The sequence below is a fragment of the Terrapene carolina genome, unplaced genomic scaffold, assembly GCF_002925995.2.
Source record: "Terrapene carolina triunguis isolate 2854851 unplaced genomic scaffold, T_m_triunguis-2.0 Scaffold67, whole genome shotgun sequence".
NCBI classification, from domain to species: domain Eukaryota; kingdom Metazoa; phylum Chordata; order Testudines; family Emydidae; genus Terrapene; species Terrapene triunguis.
The window spans coordinates 42,483,815-42,500,991 of NW_020664418.1; the positions used below are offsets into that span (position 1 = coordinate 42,483,815).

Genomic DNA, 17,177 nt, shown 5'->3' on the forward strand with positions numbered 1-17,177 from the left:
GCCGCTAGTTCGGCGGCTGGGGATCGAAGTTCTGGGTTCGACTTATCGCGTCTGGTCTGGACGCGATAAGTCGAACCAGGAAGTGCTCGCCGTCGACTGCAGTACTCCAGCTCGGCGAGAGGAGTACCGCGGAGTCGACGGGGAGCCTGCCTGCCACGTGTGGACCGTGTCTGAACCGCGGTAAGTTCGAACTAAGGTATGTCGACTTCAGCTACGTTATTCACGTAGCTGAAGTTGCGTACCTTACTTCGACTTGGGGGGTTAGTGTAGACCAGGCCTAAGTGTGATGATTTTAACGCATGGCTTCAAAGAATGACCAGATTTGAGCAACTACTCATATTGTCTCACTGGGGATAGATGTGGCAGACATAATGCATGTATTTACACCCACAAATACACACCTTTCCTAAGCATTAGTTTGGCTGTCAGACTGGAAAATATTAGTATCTTATGGGTTAAAGCAAAAATTAGTAAAACAATCATGAACAATGCATCTTTTGGCAGAAGCTAAAATTCATGTGAGTTCTCTGTATGTTTCTTTTAATTTCACAACTCAGAACTGCAAACAGAAGTCTAACCCAGGACACAGACTTCAAAAAGTTTGGCTTTCTTCAAAATTCCATAACAAATATTCAGCTGATTTCCTAACCCAAATATTCTGGGTTCTCTCATCCCTAAAAAAACATCAGTATCACTCTTTTTTTTTTTTTTCCTTTTCTTTCTATTGGTTTATGATGTCTGTATTTTAGAGCCTAAAGAAAACAAATGTAATTTCTATCACTCAGTAAGGTAATGGAATTAGTCCGATGAAACATCAGAATTTTTACACTGAATTTGTAGTGTAAATTACAGGGGAAAGACATCTCTTAATTCAATAGCCACTTACGCTGATATCCTGTACAAACCACATTGATTGCTACAGATATATAGAACTCCCATAACATTCCAACCTGATGTTTCTTTTGCAATCTTAAACTTTTCTTTCTGTTGAGAGTGGCTTCTTCTATTTCCCAAAATGGGAAATATGTTTTTTCCTGTCCTTGTGAAAGTCATTCCTAAGAGTACTGGAAATCTGATCTCTCTATTATGCAATATCCAAGGAGATGCGTGTTTCAAGCAGAACAATCTCAGGGCTAAGAATCCCACATGATAATGGAAATATGCTCCAAAGTATGCATTCTGCCAGTGACTTTCCCCAGTGTACAATGCCTGAAGTTCTGACACACTGGATTTTTTTAACCATTTGTCTGGAATGAACTCACCACATAAGATGCTAGATCTGAATTACATTCAAACAAAACTGCGGCATCTCCACCTGAAAACTTTAGGATATATCAGAATATTTATCTTCAAATAAAGTGAATTAAAACCGCTATTAGCGTTAACGGTAAACATACTGGATGCACATTCCTGTTTGGTCTCAAGAAAAGCAACAGTAAAGTCTCAATTAAAAAGGGTGGGAAGGAAGCTGCTTTGAGATATTTGAACAATACCAAAAACATTGATGGCATTTTGGGACCTGATCCTCAGAAGGAGTAAATCAGCATAGTTCCACTGACTTAGCCCAAACATTTTGATGGGAATCTACACTTCAAATACTCTTTCGGTTTTGATCATTTTATCCCTACAGCCCCAAAACAACATATACCATATAGGAAAAAGCTCTGTGGCTTTGTGGCTGGGGGGGTTGATATTCTATGTGTATAGAAATTAAGAAGCCTGAAATGATTTAGTCCTGAACAAAGAAGAGAGTTAATAGAGCAATGTAACATGATAGTGGTGAACGCTGATTGGATACATCGCTTCAAAATATCCTACAAGTTCAGAACAGCTGGAAACTTGAGAAATTATAAGGGCATATATTTAAAATGGATAGACAAGAATAGTTTAAAAAGCCATGTCAGCATGCGAACAACCTATGGGATTCACTCCTGTGGGAGATTATTGAAGAGAATAGTAGTTTAGAGGTGTTCAAGGAAGGGTTACGTATTTATATAAGTACTATATCACTGTATAGATTAAAAAATTACATGGATATCAAATCCCATCATTTGGAGCATACGTTGTTCCAGCATTGGGTTAGCACTAAATGTGTTCCTCGGTGCAGTAGAATTGCATAATTCATCCTACTACATTATGTAGTGTGGAAGGTATACATGCCTTCTCAGGGAGAAAATACTGGGTATTAAGGGGTATTTAATCTAGTGGAGACAATCATAATAAGAACCAACGGCTAGAATTATATCCAGACAAATGCATATTAGAAATAAGACACAATTTTTTACCAGTGAGGGAAAAAAATACCAAGGGAAGTGGTGGATTCTCCATCTTATGAAGTCTTCAAATCAAAATTGGATGCTTTGCTGGAAGGATATGCTCCAGTCATGATGCAATTCTCTGGTCTGTGTTATACATGTCAGACTAGATGAGCTGATAGTCTCTTCAGACCTTAAACTCTATTAATCTAGGTGTTACCAGTAATGAGGCACAAGTATTGGCAACTTCCAGAGTCAGGTTAACAAATTAGATCAATCAGTGGCCTTTTCAGGGTAGCTCTTCCTACTCTATGTTTTTAAAATATAAGGAATTTGAATGTATAACTCCATTATTATACTATAATATGAGACATCTTAACCCTTTTTAAAATTGTAGTGTACACACGCCACCAGAATAAATACTGGCAAAACAGTCCATGTTATGGAATAATAAAGTACTGCCTATAGGCATGAAGAATTAAGTTTCTTAGCTGTCATTATGGTAGATGTCATAAAATTCTACCCAAATATAAACTACTTTTAAAAAAAAAGTAATATTTGTATTACACTAGCACCTAGAGGTCCCATCTCAGAATGGTCATTGTGCTAGGCATTGTACAAAGTCAAACACGTCCTTGTACTAAGGAACTTGCCATCTAAATAGATGTAACACACAAAGAGTGAGGTAAAAGTGCTTGGATGAATTAAGAGCACAAGCCGCACTGACTCTTAACTCACTCAGGTACTTTTCAAAATCTCACCCTCAATAGATAAGACAGGCAAAGGGTAGGAGGAGAATCAGAGGCAGAGAGAGATGAAGTGACTTACCCTGGGCATACAGCAGGGCAGTGGCAGAGCTGGGAATAGCATCCACATATCCCAAGTCCCAGTCTTGTGCCCTGGGTACTAATCATGCTGTCTCTCAAACATATCATGATTTGTGAGAATCATCAGCACCATAGAATGACCTGAATATTGCTTGAACCATCAGTTTCTTCTGCAAGTGTCAGGATTCTGAGTGCTCTGGTCTGAGGCCCGGCATGGCATTGGTGCACATCTGTGCATGAGCACAAATTCCACAATTTCATAGACATGTGGCTGGATGCCCAGTCATTGGAGACTTGCACACATATGCGGTGCTGTGTGGACAACGTAGGTGAGCAGATGGACGCACAAACACATGCAATGACATCAGGGCTGAAAATCAGGCCCTTTATATGCTTACTTCACTTCCATGCAGGCAGCAAGAAAACTGTGAAACAAATTTGCATTTCATACCTATAGCTAACGCCAGGCCTGTGAAAATTTTATTGAACATTAAAAGGAAAAGTGATACCCTGGCACTTGGACCAGCTACATCTTGTGAGAGGTGCAAATCCACTTCACACCTCAACAATTTATTAGCCACAAATCTGCTTTAATCTGGAAGAAATAAGTACCCAAGGAATAGATTCTCTGCTTGATACAGTTCCCATTCCTGTAAGTTACATATGCACATTAAAAGAGGAACTTACCTCCTGGAGTCTCTTTTCCTCTGGCAAATAGGTTGCTCGGGGAAAAACTGGGCACCTATTCAAATTTAACCTATGTTGGCAAATATTTGATTCAATTTCATGGAGCTCCACCGAACACTAGTCTAAGTTCCAGGGGCAGATCCTCAGCTGCTGGAAATTGTTCTTTCCCCCTTGCCCCCAGTCAATAGAGCTATGATGGCTTATATCAACTAAGAATTTTTCCCCCTTCTCTTTGAATCTGGGTTTGGCAGACTCTTGCTATTTACTACATTATGTGGAGGGAACTGTGATTTCCTTCTGGCAGACTCAATGTTCTGTGACTTTCCCCCTCAAAGTCAGGGAGGCCTGCACTTACAAATATAAGGCTGCAAATGACATATGTTTGCAAGTCCAGAAATGACAACAGCCTTTCAGGTGCTATTTTCTGGTTTATAGCAAAAGCATTGTGCATGGCTAATTGGGCCATATGGACTTCCATTTTCCCCAACCATTTTTAACAGTACAAGATATTGTGTCCGATGCCTCTAGCAGCTGATCTGTGCTACCCACACCTCCAATGTGTCTCTTGTAATCTGTTTCACATAGAGGCTTGTATTTGTTTCTGTCCTCCTGGGTTCTGACCTTAGATGGGAGCTGTAAATGGTGGTTGGTGGTAAGAAGGCACCATCACTTCCTCTTTATCAGTTTATTTTATTCCTAGCAGTTCTTCACAGCTCTACATTTTACCAAGTTTTCTCTTTATCAGTATCTCTAACAGGTGGCCGCACTGATGCCTCTCAGCCTACAGTTTGATGCCTTGTAGCTTTCTTCCTGGCTGAGAAATGTCACAGATGGAAATGAGCAGTTTCATCTCTTCCTGCCAGCTGTACAGTGATCATGTGGTGGCAATCACTCCAGCCTGCCTGGGACTATGGAGTAGAAGTTGCATAGGAGTATTCCCAGATGGAAGCTGGAACTGGTAGGGCTATTCTATCCTTTTTCTAAAAGGTAAAATGATGTCGGTGAACCTAACATCTCCGCCAAGAGAACCAGCTAGGGTGCCAATGTTGATGATGGGGATAATTTCTCCCTGTACGTGGAAATGGAATTTTACCTTCATCCCTTAAGTTGGTTTCTCCAGGACAATATAGAGGAGCATTGGTGGGGTGAAGCTGGAAGATTATAGTGCTGAGCTTATTCTGTAGATATTCGGTTTTTATTTATTTTGGTTTTCAATGTAGCAGGTGCCTCCCAAAATTTCAACATGTGCTTTTAAAAATTTGTATTGATATTTTTATTCAAATTTCCAATTACACAAACACCAGTCTATAGGCTCTCCCGCCAAAGAAAATGGAGAGATCCCCTTTACCAATCATATTATTTATTTCTATTATGAGGGCACTCAAAGCCCCCAGTCAGGATCGGAGTCCCATTTCATGGACCAGGACCGCATTGTGCTAAGTGCTATACCAACACATTGTAAGAGACGGTCCTTGCCCTGAGGAGTCTGAAATATAGACAAATGGTGCAAAAACAAATGATAACCTGGGCATATGGTGAGCATGGATACTTAGTTGTTGTTACATTCATCTTGAAGGTTCCACTACATATGTATTGTTCCACTACATATTCCATGTAGTGGAACCTTCAAGATCTGTATATATGTATCAAGAGACAGATGCATAGATGTATATTGGGTCTGATTCTTCACTGCCTTTTGCAGTCTACTGCATATATGTGTATACAAAGATGGAAATGGAGATGTGTGTTGCAAAAAATATTGTATATACTTGAGTGTGGGAGGGTACATGATGCTAAAAGGAATTGGAGGCACGGGAGTAGAAGAGGCAAGGACAATATAGATAAAGGGACGAGGTGGGAAGGGAACAAAGGGGAGGGATAATGAGAGGATGACAGCAGGAGGCAGTCAGATAGGACAGATCTGAATAGTTTATCATAAGATAGAGGACTTCACTCCCATTGTCCCTAGGATCTTTCATGGCACTAAATTTACCTAATGTTAAAATGCTTTTTCTTCCCTCTTGTACCCAAACTAGGCCTTGCAGGTCTCTTGACAGATATTTCCATTCAACTCTCAGATTTCACATCCAAGGGCATATACCCACAGTGTTACCTCTCCCTTTCATCAGATAGATAATTACTTTTTGCGTCACTGTCTAGCTGCACTTGATTAGAGACCTAGAAATGAGAAAATCTGTATCCCATTATCTATCCCCTGGTCCACCTACTCATCTTCAAGCAATTTCAATTGCAATGGACTTTAGTAAAGGAAATGCTATCTTTTCTATGTATATGTTAGACTTAGGTAACTGATGTATTGGTGTATTTCAGTCTTCTCATTTGGGTTCCATGTGAGAGGACTGGAACACAATTATAGTGAGCTCTAAAGATGAATGGCTTTTATGTAGGAGTGAAGAAAGTTTCCTCACCCATTTGGGGTCTATCTGCCATGTGTGTCGGACAAGTTTGGAAGCCCCTTTTTCACGTTTTATCAGTGTAGCTTACCTCTGTTAGGAACAGTTGCTAGAAAAGACTCAGTTAACTGACTTTGTTTCAAAGAATTGCATAACTACATTGAAAGCTGCTCTGAGAATCACCAATGCTCTGTCTTGAGCAACCATTTAAAAGGATCTTTACCCACCACACCTACCTGTTCACACACAGCCTAGGAGAACAGATCAGATTTTCAGCATGGCTTGGGCCCACTGGTTGCCTAAAGTGGGGGGAAATGTGATTCATTGTTGAGGATGCCCTGCCAATAGCCCATAGTTTAGTATTTCTGAATTGTTAGGAATTTCAGCAGGATTAGAAAGGTGAGGAAATGGGTTAGTATTACATTGCTTAAGATTATATGGCAAATAGGGTTTTCACACCAGATTTAAGACATTTGTACTAAATTTTCAGCGTGAGCTCACATTGTCATTCTATAAAGACTGCTCTCCAGATGGGCTTATTTGTCTACCTGTGTTCCATTTTAGGGCTTGATTTTAACTTTTAGATAATTCCCGCGAATGCCAAAGACAGGGTAGGAAATCCATTAAATATCTACAAGAGTGACTGAAATGGAAAATTCCAAAAGAAACCCTATTAGAGGTTTTTTCCATCAAATCACCATTACAGACTTCTTATGCTTCTCTTAATTATACATTGATATTAACTGGACTGTTGCATGATTTAAATCTGGCTCTTAATCTCGGCTATTCTGTGCTGTTGTAGTTTTTATGACATCCAACTAACAACTTCTTTATGCATTAATCTATCTAGAAAACCACCTTAATATTTTTTGGTCTTTTTTTAGAAGAAAAAAGACCCCAAGAACGAAATGAAAGCTTTTTGGTTCAACCATTAGCAATTTTCTGCTTAGTATTTGAAAAATTGCTTATTTTAATTGCTTCACAGAAGAAAAAGATATCAAAGCTACTGTTCTCTATTTCCAAACTTTGTAATTATTTCACTCAGTCATCTGAAATGGCTTAAAAGTATTTTCATTGAAATGTAGATTTCTTCCATTTCAAATGTACTTTTATTCTCCAGTGTTTCTTTTCCTTTCTTTGGTTACTTCTTCTCTGGTCTCCACGACAGCAAACCTGGACTCCAGTCTCTGGAAACAAAAGCATAGATATCCATGTCTGTGTACACACACGCCTGTATATCCCCATTGTTTAAATGCATCATCTCCATCAGAAGCCCATCCTCTTCATGCTCTAAGTATTGCAATAATAATATTGACCTCTTTTATAGCACTTTTCATTAGTCGATCTCAAAACCCTTTACCAAAGAGGTAAGTATCATTTATCCCCACTTTACAGATGTGAAAACTGAGGCATAGAGAGATTAAAGTGACTGGTCTCAGGTCAGCCAACACACAAGTGGCGAAGCCAGGAATAGACCTCAGATCTGCTGAATCCCACTCCAGTGCTCTGTCCACTAGGCAACACTATCTCCCAAGTCACATTTCATTCCTGTACTTCACATCTACAAGTTTTAGTGAGACCATCATGCCAAATGACGAATAAAAACACAGGGCCAGAATCTCAACTGGTGTGAATTGGCATCTGAAGTTAACAAAGCTCTGCCAATTAGCTCCATTATTATTTACTATTTCTATTGCAGTAGTGCCTAAGGACCCCAATCAGGGATCAGGGCCTACTGGCATAGGCACTGTACCAACAAATAAGACAGTCCCTGACCCAGAAAACACACAACCCAAAATTGTCAAAAATAGGAGCCTAAAGTTAGTCTCTCCTAAGTCCACATTTAGGTTTCTTAGAGTATAATTTTCATAAACACTTGAATGACTTAAGAGCATAAGTAACATTCATTTCAATGGGACAGGTTTGTGTGCACAAATTAGCCACAACAGTGGTCTCAGTAGTCACAAGTGCCCACCAGCCTAATCATCCCCAGTGAAGAATCTGCCCCTAAAGTCTTTCCCACTGGAATCTGCACCAGTTAACTGAGGCTACAGATAAACCAAATAGTGGCTCCAAAAGCACAAAAGAACAACAGTAAAAACAATCCCCATGAAAGCCCCGGACACAAATGCAAGACATTTTGCTGAGGATACCATAAGATTTTCTCTGTCTCAATCTACTGTTGGCTTTCTCCTCAGTTGTATACCTACATCGGCCATATGCAAGGACAGATTTCCCACATTGACATTTAAATCTCTAAGGTTAGCCTCCAAACACACTTACTTGAACCTGGAAAAATGTGAAACTTGATGTTCACAGGGATCTATGACTCAAGGGTAAATATCTTTCTAAAAGAGATGAGCTAATAACTCCACCAGAAGTTATGTGCTTGATGCAGAAATTACTGGTTGTATTTCTGTGTTCCAAGATATGCAAGAGTTCAGACTAGATGATCATAATGGGGTCTTCTGGCCTTCAAATTTCTGAAACACATTATCTTTGGTTTCTATGCATGAGGATCACACTCTTCCCCATTTTACTCTGATTTTCATGTTTAGAATGGACTCTATGGCTAGATCTACACTGGGGGGGGGGGTCAACCTAAGATACGCAACTTCAGTTACGCAAATAGCGTAGCTGAAGTCGGCGTATCTTAGGTCGATTTACCTGGCCGTGAGGACGGCGGCGAGTCTACCGCTGCTGCTCCCCCGTCGACTCCACTTCTGCCTCTCGCCACGGTGGAGTTCCGGAGTCAACGGCAGAGCGATCGGGGATCGATTTTATCGCGTCTACACTAGACACGATAAATCGATCCTCGATAGATCAGACGTACCCTATATCTCAGAGCCTAACTCATTCTAAAATCTGCTGTGTATTTTGCCTGATCTTAATGTCAAAACCATAAGAATCTACCGTGGGTGATGGTTCGGCTTCGGTTCACTTGAAAGATTTATGAACATCAGTGAATATTTCAGTGAACCTACACTGAGTTTGGGGTTTGTGATGAAATCTGGAGACAGGTGAGTTCCATGTGGTTTTAGACAGTACAAACCCTGTATATCTTAGTGTGTGAAGGAATTTACTAACTAAACCCTGCATTTGTTTTTCACTGAACTTGAACATCAGTCACAAAGCCTTGGGGTCTCGTTGGACTCACCACTGATCTTGGATATCAAGGCAGCAACAGTGGCAAGAATTATTTCCTCCTCCGATAGTTTGACAGGAAACTACACTACTTACTCTTAGATGAGGATCTGGCCACAATGATCTGTGTGTTCATCATTCCTAGGCTGGGCCTTAGCAGTTCTCAGTAGCCAGAGTTGAAGATGGAAGTTACTAAACTCACTCATGCAGAATGCAGCAGCTTTCCTTCTGAGCAGGAAAAGTCAGAGAGAAAATATCATATGACACAAATGGGCTGAGACCCGGCTACATCAGAGAGTGTCCTCTAGCGACAGCTGTGCTTCTCAGGGATGATGCACCTGCAGGCGGCTAGACAAAACTCACAGGAGCCAGAGCTAAGGCGTTCTTGGTTTCTGTGTCCTCAATTGTGGAACAAAAGTACTGGAAGGGATAAGACTGAATCCAAACAAACCATTCTCCATACTCAGGTTTTACAAAAGCTTTTTAGCAATAACCAAAGACAAGGAATGAGAACAGCAAAAATGAAAGGAAAAAAAAGAGAGAGACAAGGGCAAAGCTTCCTAAGGAAGAGGTAGATTTCCTATAGAAATCTCTTCGCAAAATTACTGTGTTTTGTGCTCCGGTGCTACAATACTAGATACTACATCCTAGATATAACTAAATAGATTAACTTATTGCCCACAACAAAAATTAATGCTCCCTTTCTTACCTTAAATGTCTTCAGAGGTAGTTCCAGGACTTGTTGAGGATAGAGAGAGGAAGAAAGGGAGGCAGAATGTTTGGAAGCATCTCATCAATGCAAATACCCTCAGGTCATGTTGGCCAGACTTCAGTGAATGCATCAAACCATCCAGAAGTTAGAAAGGCTTTGAGTCTTGATGCATAGATCTAGTTTTGTTGCTATCTCTAGCTACATACAACTTTGTCATTATCTGGGAAGCCCTCTGTGTATTACCTGCAGACACACAAAGTGAAATCTGAGGATCTCCATTGGAAGATTTAACTGAGTATCTGAATGAATGCTAGCTGGGGCAAGAGTAACCCTTCATGATACCCAGTATAGGAGAAATCACATAGTCAAAGAAAGAATGAATTATATTAGTAGTAGTATTGCCATTTCAAAGAATGCATTTAAATAAGTCAAAACTACTTAATAAAGTTTGTTCAAAGTAGCAATAGTAGTAACACTTACTAGAGGCCTAAATTGTGCAACCTTAACTCACATTGAGTAGAACTGTGCTCCCAAGCAGTTCCATTGATTTCTATAGTACACGTTAGTTATGCCATTTCTTGCTTCTTGATTTTGATGGGCCAGCAAAGGTATGAGACTGACGTGAGTGAGGGTCTCACAATCTAGACTGGAATGACAGCTGCCAAAGAAAAGATTGTAATGCATGTAAGTTGTGTCCATATTACATGCTAAGAGCTATTTTTACACCTTTGTATTATTGCCTTGCAACATCCTAAAATATTCAAATAAAATGCAAGGAGATGTTTCAATGCACTGTAAAATACGAATAGCATAAAAAAATTACTCAACCCATCAGAAGGTAGAGGTAGCATAACTAATGTGTATTATAGGATCCCTTACAAGTGAAATGCTAAATCTCAAGGGGCTGAACTGATAAAATAATTTGATGTATAAATGATGCAGCTGTTGCTATGGTAACAATATATGCTTTATTGAATAGAACAAGACATGGTCAAGTAAAGCTTTGTGGCTGGGCTGGGGATTAAAGATAAACTTTTGCACTGGGGAAAATCCAACTTGAATATGAATCCACTTGCCCTGAAATTTTACTCTTGCTCTAATTGTGTCTAAATTTGGGGCTTTCTCCTTGAGAACCCAACTTTTTTTCCCATTTGATCCCAGAGTGAAATAATAATAATACTAAACAGTGAATAAATTATGTACTTGTCTTTGCAGTGAATCAAGCGTCAGCCATTGCGATAATTCCAAGACGGTGAGAACTCCCATCTGAAATCTTCTTTTTGTATAAAAATGAATCAGTTCCTGCCACGTGAATATGCCTGTTTTACTTCACTCCTTGCTTACCTTCTAGTCTTTAATTTTCTCCTTTCAATGGATTACTCAGACCTGTTCCTTGGCTGAAGGTGGGGATTGGGCAACAAGAACTTGCACCTTATTGGCTGAAAATGGAAAGCAAGAGTCTTTGTGATTCAACAGCTGTTGCTATCATAGTGTTATAAAAGTATCACACAAAGAGCAAATGCAAACTTCAAAGAGAGTCTCATGTCTCTCAGTCAGAAACAGCGAAGAGAAAAAGTGATGGGGAGTCTTTCTGACTGAGTCTGAGAATACAGGTTCATTCAAGCCAGACCAATTCCAATTAATTTGGATTGGTGCTGGCTTGTGAGACTGTAGGAAAGTTATCAGATGTGTCCAGGTTAGGCCCATCCATTTCCAGTTCTCAGTACATTCAAGCAACAGAGGTGGATTCTCTTCAATATAACAATACAAACATTGCATGGGTTTCTCATTGCCTCTCTAATATACCACAAAGCATTTATGTTGCTGTTGTCTTATCCCCCACCTTCTTCCTCAGTAAAGTAAAGGAACTTTGAATGCCGTTTATTGTCCACCCAGCATCTTCCATTTGTATGGATATCTTATCTGGATTTTTATTGTGTTATCCCTTGATCCCTTGTGACAATGCCTGATTGTGAACATCTAGACAAGGATGATATCAGCATTTCAAAGTGGATTTTTGACTGCAAGTCTTTTGTTGTTAAATGACTCAGGCATAGGCACGGGTGTATACAACATAGACACACACATCAAAAACGTACACATTTCCATTGTATCTCTACTTCTCTCCCTTTCAATGGAAGGTAGGATGCAAGATTGCTCCTCCTCCCCAACAACTGGTAGTAAGTTGCTTTCTGGACTGTATTGCATTATACACATAACATACAAATAAGAGAACTACACACTGGCAATTTGTGGTGTTTTTTCTTTTCCTAAAGGTTAGACAACAAGAACAAAACAGTGTCTTAAAGAAATTGTCAGTTTCCCTCATCCCCCAAAAGCGCCTTGTGCTGCTCAGTTTGTGGACATCTGGGGATTATCTTTGCACAGGGGGAATCCTTGGGCATCGTATAGCTGGCAGAGCCCTGTCTTCACAATGTGTGTCATAGAATCATCAAAATATAGGGCTGGAAGCGACCTAGAGAGGTCATCCCTTCTTGCTGCAGATCATCATACCTAGATCATCCCTGACAGGTGTTTGTCTAGCCTGTTCTTAAATACCTCCAATGATGGGTATTACATAATCTCCCTTGCTAACCCTTTCCAATACTCAACTATCTTTATAAACATTTTTCCTAATATCTAACCTAAATCTCCCGTGCTGCAGATGAAGCCAATTACTCCTTGTCCTACAGGTGCCATGTATGTTGGTGTCATGTACATGGTAGGGACTGAGGGAGCATATCCAGAGCACATTGTGCTTCAGTGATCCTGCCCAGCTCAGTGACCCCTATTCATAGATTCTAGGACTGGAAGGGACCTCAAGAGGTCACGAGTCCAGTCCCCTGCCCTAGAAAGATGTTGATTCTGGTGTACTTTAGAGCAGTGTTTCCCAAACTTGGGACGCTGCTTGTGTAGGGAAAGCCCCTGGCAGGCCGGGCCGGTTTGTTTACCTGCCACGCCCGCAGGTCCGACCGATTGTGGCTCCCACTGGCCGCGGTTCACTGTTCCAAGCCAATGGGAGATGCGGGAAGCTGTGGCCAGCACGTCCCTCGGTCTCCACCGCTTCCAGCAGCTCCCATTGGCTTGGAACAGCGAACCGCAGCCAGTGGGAGCCGCAATCCACCGAACCTGTGGACGCGGCAGGTAAACAAACCAGCCCAGCCCAACAGCGGCTTTCCCTACACAAGCGGCGGCCCCAGTTTGGGAAACACTGCTTTAGAGCATCTCTGAGGCTGCTCTAAATTACTCCACAGGCTAAACTGACCTTGAGATGCCCTGAGGGAAGGTAAAAATGACTTAGATCCATCTTCTCCTTGCACCCATCACTCAAATTATGCCCCAAGCACAGCTTCATCAGACATAAGTAGAAGAATAATAGATACTATTTTGAGAACATCTGACATAGTCTTGCCTCTCCTCCCTATAAAACATTGAGCTTGTTTGGGAACTGGAGCACTGATTGCAATTATTTTTCAGGCACGAGGCCGTGTGTTGTAATGCAACAGCACCTTGCTCATTTCATCCTGGAAAATGGGGATGGCACCAGGTGCAGGGTCTCTTTGACGCTGTTAGAACACCTAGTTACTTATAATTCACTAGTTAGCTGCACTCTTAAGGTTTGCGGGCTTTACAGATATGCCTCCTCGAGGAGATGTGCGGGAACAGAATGGTGCCGAGAAGGGAACGCCGAAGGTAATGGACTGGATGTTGCTGGTGTTTTTTAATTCTCAGAAAATCAGGCTGGCTTTTAAGCGTTCTAGAGCAGCCACTGCAACATTGCTGCAGCCCGCTCCAGTGTTGCTTTAAGGCAGCTGCTACAAATAAGCATTCACAATTGCAGATGTTTCCTCTTTTTTTTTTAACTCCTTGCTTACCACTGACTGGAAGTGTTTGCTTATTTATCTTAATGAAGTCTCTGTTCAGGGGACTGGGTGGCCCACGGGCTTTGCAACACAATATATTGCCTTTCATTTCTAGCTCATGAGTTCAAATCCAGCACAGCTGGTAAGGGTCCAAAAGCCATTACTATCCAGTGTGAAATGAGTTAGGCCATCTCTGTCTGTTTACTGATAGACAAGTGCCAACGTCACCATAAAAAGTGACACAGTGATCACCCATTTTTGACTTTCTTAGGAGAGAGGTTAAGGACATGGGTGAGCCATGAAGACTTAGCCACCCACTCATCCACAGTGATGAGTCCCATTAGGTCAAGATTTGAGGCACATGGACAAAGAAGCTTGCACGCCTGCAAACCATGCTGCTCCTTTTCCCTTAATAGGGAATTTAAAATCAGAAGTTTTCAAACCTGGCTGGCTGATATTAGGCTCCTAAATCTATATTTAGACACCTAGATGTAAGTGGCCTGGTTTTCATATGTACAGAGCACCCATAAATGTCAGTGAAGTCAGTGGGAGCTGAAGAGAGGCAGCGTCTGTGAACTTTTATTTGGGTGCTTTAAAAGGCAACTTTAGCTCTTATGGTATCAAGTATTTCCAGCCATGCTGGAAATGAAATATACATACAGTATATCATTCAGCACCCATAGAGTTAATATGTTGGGAATTAGCTAGAAGGCATCTCTTCAGGTGCTGATCAGGAAAACACTGCACGGGCTATTAAAATAGCTGCTTTTGGTAGGGTTGCAGGTCAGGGGTAGCTTACTCCCATATCCTCCCTTGTAGCCTGACCTGTGCACCACTCTTTTTAAGGTCAGGCCCTTAACATCAGGAACCTGTTAGAAAGAAAGATGGATAGTTTTTAAAGCTGTTGCCATTCTCAGGGTTAAGTTTGGAGGGGGGGGATAAGGCCCAATAAACCTTTATCGATTGAAAAATAAACCATACCTAAATTTGAATCACAAACTCATTCAAACCTGTGAGTCCTGGCCAGAAAGTCAAGAAGCCTGATCTTGCCCACAATGCAATAGTCACCATGATTAGTTTTGAACCATGCTTTGCAGCCCTAATGGTAACATTCTCATCTATTAGTTACTGTTTCATCTGTAATATCTTGATAAATGGGGTTAAACTGGTATACCTGTGTTAATTAAACAGAAGATGGCAAAGACAGCTTTCATTTCCGAAATTCTTTTGTGTGGATTATTTCCCAGGGCTTCACAGCTGGGGAAAAAATAACAAATCCAGACACATTAGGCATAATTTTTCAGCCCAGCTGATAAAGCTATTTTACTCATACAATGATCCATGATCTTTTTGGTATCATGGAATATTTAATTATTTTGCTGCTACATGGCAGTTTCCTTTACTCTTCTTTCCTCTGTGTGTGCGTGCGTGCGTGTGTGCACGCTTGTAACAATGTTTTCCTGTTAATCATAAGGAAATGTGCACATGCATAAGTGCCAGGACTGGGGAAAAAATTGATACAAGTTCATGAATTGTAATTTTCAGACTTTGTCTGCAGATTAGTATGTGTAAACATAAGTTTGCCCCTCTTCATCTTGGATAATTGGTCACAAATGCGACTTGACACTTTTCAAAGCAGACACTTTACATACTTCTGAAACATTGCTGAACTTTTTGGCAGGAATTCATTTGCTTTCTAACTCAGCCACTCATTCATGGCCCAATCCTGCCGTTCTTACTCCACCAATTTCAGTGCAGTGTTCTGACAAAGTAAAAGAAGCAAAAGTAGGACCAGATCCTTAACTGGTGTAAACTAGCACAGCTCCATTGGAGCTACATCAATTTACACCAGCCGAGGTTCTGGCCCTTGCCAACGCTCTTTGAATGAGGTGACATCACATTGTCAGAAAACACAACAAATGTTAATGCATCTATAGCTATCACACAGCAATGCCAGCATCCTCTAGGGAGCTAGTCACAGGTAGCCCTGTGTTTCAATTCTCATTCTCCCAGCCTCTCTTTCAAACCGTGCCCAGGTACAACTCAGCTTGTGGCGGAGGGGAAGCCCATTAATATATATAAAGTGGAATATATAAAGTTTAAATTATTCCACATAATTTTATGCTGTTAATCAGTCCATTGTTTGTGCTGACATTCTGTGACTGCTGTGTGTTTACTTAACATGCACAGTTACTGTAAGAACGGAGCAGACTGCACAACCCACTTAGAAGTGCTTGCCAGATCCCAGGGAGTGTTTCTGTGTGTAATTCCAGTGTTATTTTTAGGTAGGAGCATGTTCCCCTAAGATTGTCACTGAGAACATTTTATTTTATCCGATGACTTATTTCAGTTTTATTCCAGCAGTCTCTGACCACAGTAGTCTTCCATGCACATGCACATCCATTAACATTCAGTGTAAAATATGGGCCACTCACTTTCCATTTACTGGTACACCTCTACCCCGATATAACGCTGTCCTCGGGAGCCAAAAAATCTTACCGCGTTATATCGAACTTGCTTTGATCCGCTGGAGTGCACAGCCCCTCCCCCCCCCAGAGCACTGCTTTACCGCGTTATATCAGAATTTGTGTTATATCGGGTCATGTTATATCAGGGTAAAGGTGTATTTGTTTATTTTTCAGTGCATTAAGTACGTGCCCATTGCACTTTTCAGTTTTGAAGCTGGATTCATTATGGTGCCACACCACTACATTGCTTTCTTCATCCAGTAAATGGATAGAAAGGAACAGATTGAGTTTAGTTTGAGAAACAGGTGGAGGTTCAGGTGGAGCCTTATTTTATCTGAAATGTTTTGCCCGTCTCTAATATTAAACCTATTTGTTAGATGTAGCCGGCACAGCACACTAATTTTTGCAGGAACTATTTAGTTCATACTGTACCTTACAAGACCCAACTTATATCCAGTCAATGGACCACCTTCTGCCTCAGCCTCACTGGGCCCACACTAAGGGCAGATGAGGAGAGGAGGCAAAGGTAGTTTAAGGCACATTTCTGCCACCCCTGGTCTTTTGTGTCAGCAGGGAGCTGAATCATCACCTGGCACAAGTTATAGCAGTAGCTGGAATGACAGTTCCTTTGGCCTTCTATGTCCTGGCCCCACACCCGCCAGTCCCTGTCACAGACCCTTCTGATCACCAGCCCAAACCTGAACACTCCCATTCTACGGTAGGGGAACAGGTGGTGTAAAGACTGATAAACCAGCTTCGTAACGCAGAGGGATTCTCCTGCATCAAAGGAACCCCTAACTGCCCTAT

General features: G+C 41.2%; 1 long non-coding RNA gene across 3 annotated transcripts in view; it reads right to left on the reverse strand.

Annotated features, from left to right (window-relative positions):
* Positions 1 to 7,104: 7,104 nt before the first annotated feature.
* LOC112111365 overlaps positions 7,105 to 17,177 on the reverse strand; it is a 29,323-nt gene continuing 19,250 nt past the window's right edge. For 2 of the 3 annotated variants that reach the window (XR_003369641.2, XR_003369640.2), the window contains exons 4-8: positions 15,077 to 15,159; positions 11,384 to 11,478; positions 10,037 to 10,282; positions 9,424 to 9,555; positions 7,105 to 7,370 (exon numbers count right to left, since the gene is read on the reverse strand). This is a non-coding gene — a long non-coding RNA (uncharacterized LOC112111365). The remainder of the gene's footprint in view (positions 7,371 to 9,423; positions 9,556 to 10,036; positions 10,283 to 11,383; positions 11,479 to 15,076; positions 15,160 to 17,177) is intronic. The other variant, XR_003369642.2, reaches the window with a different exon arrangement.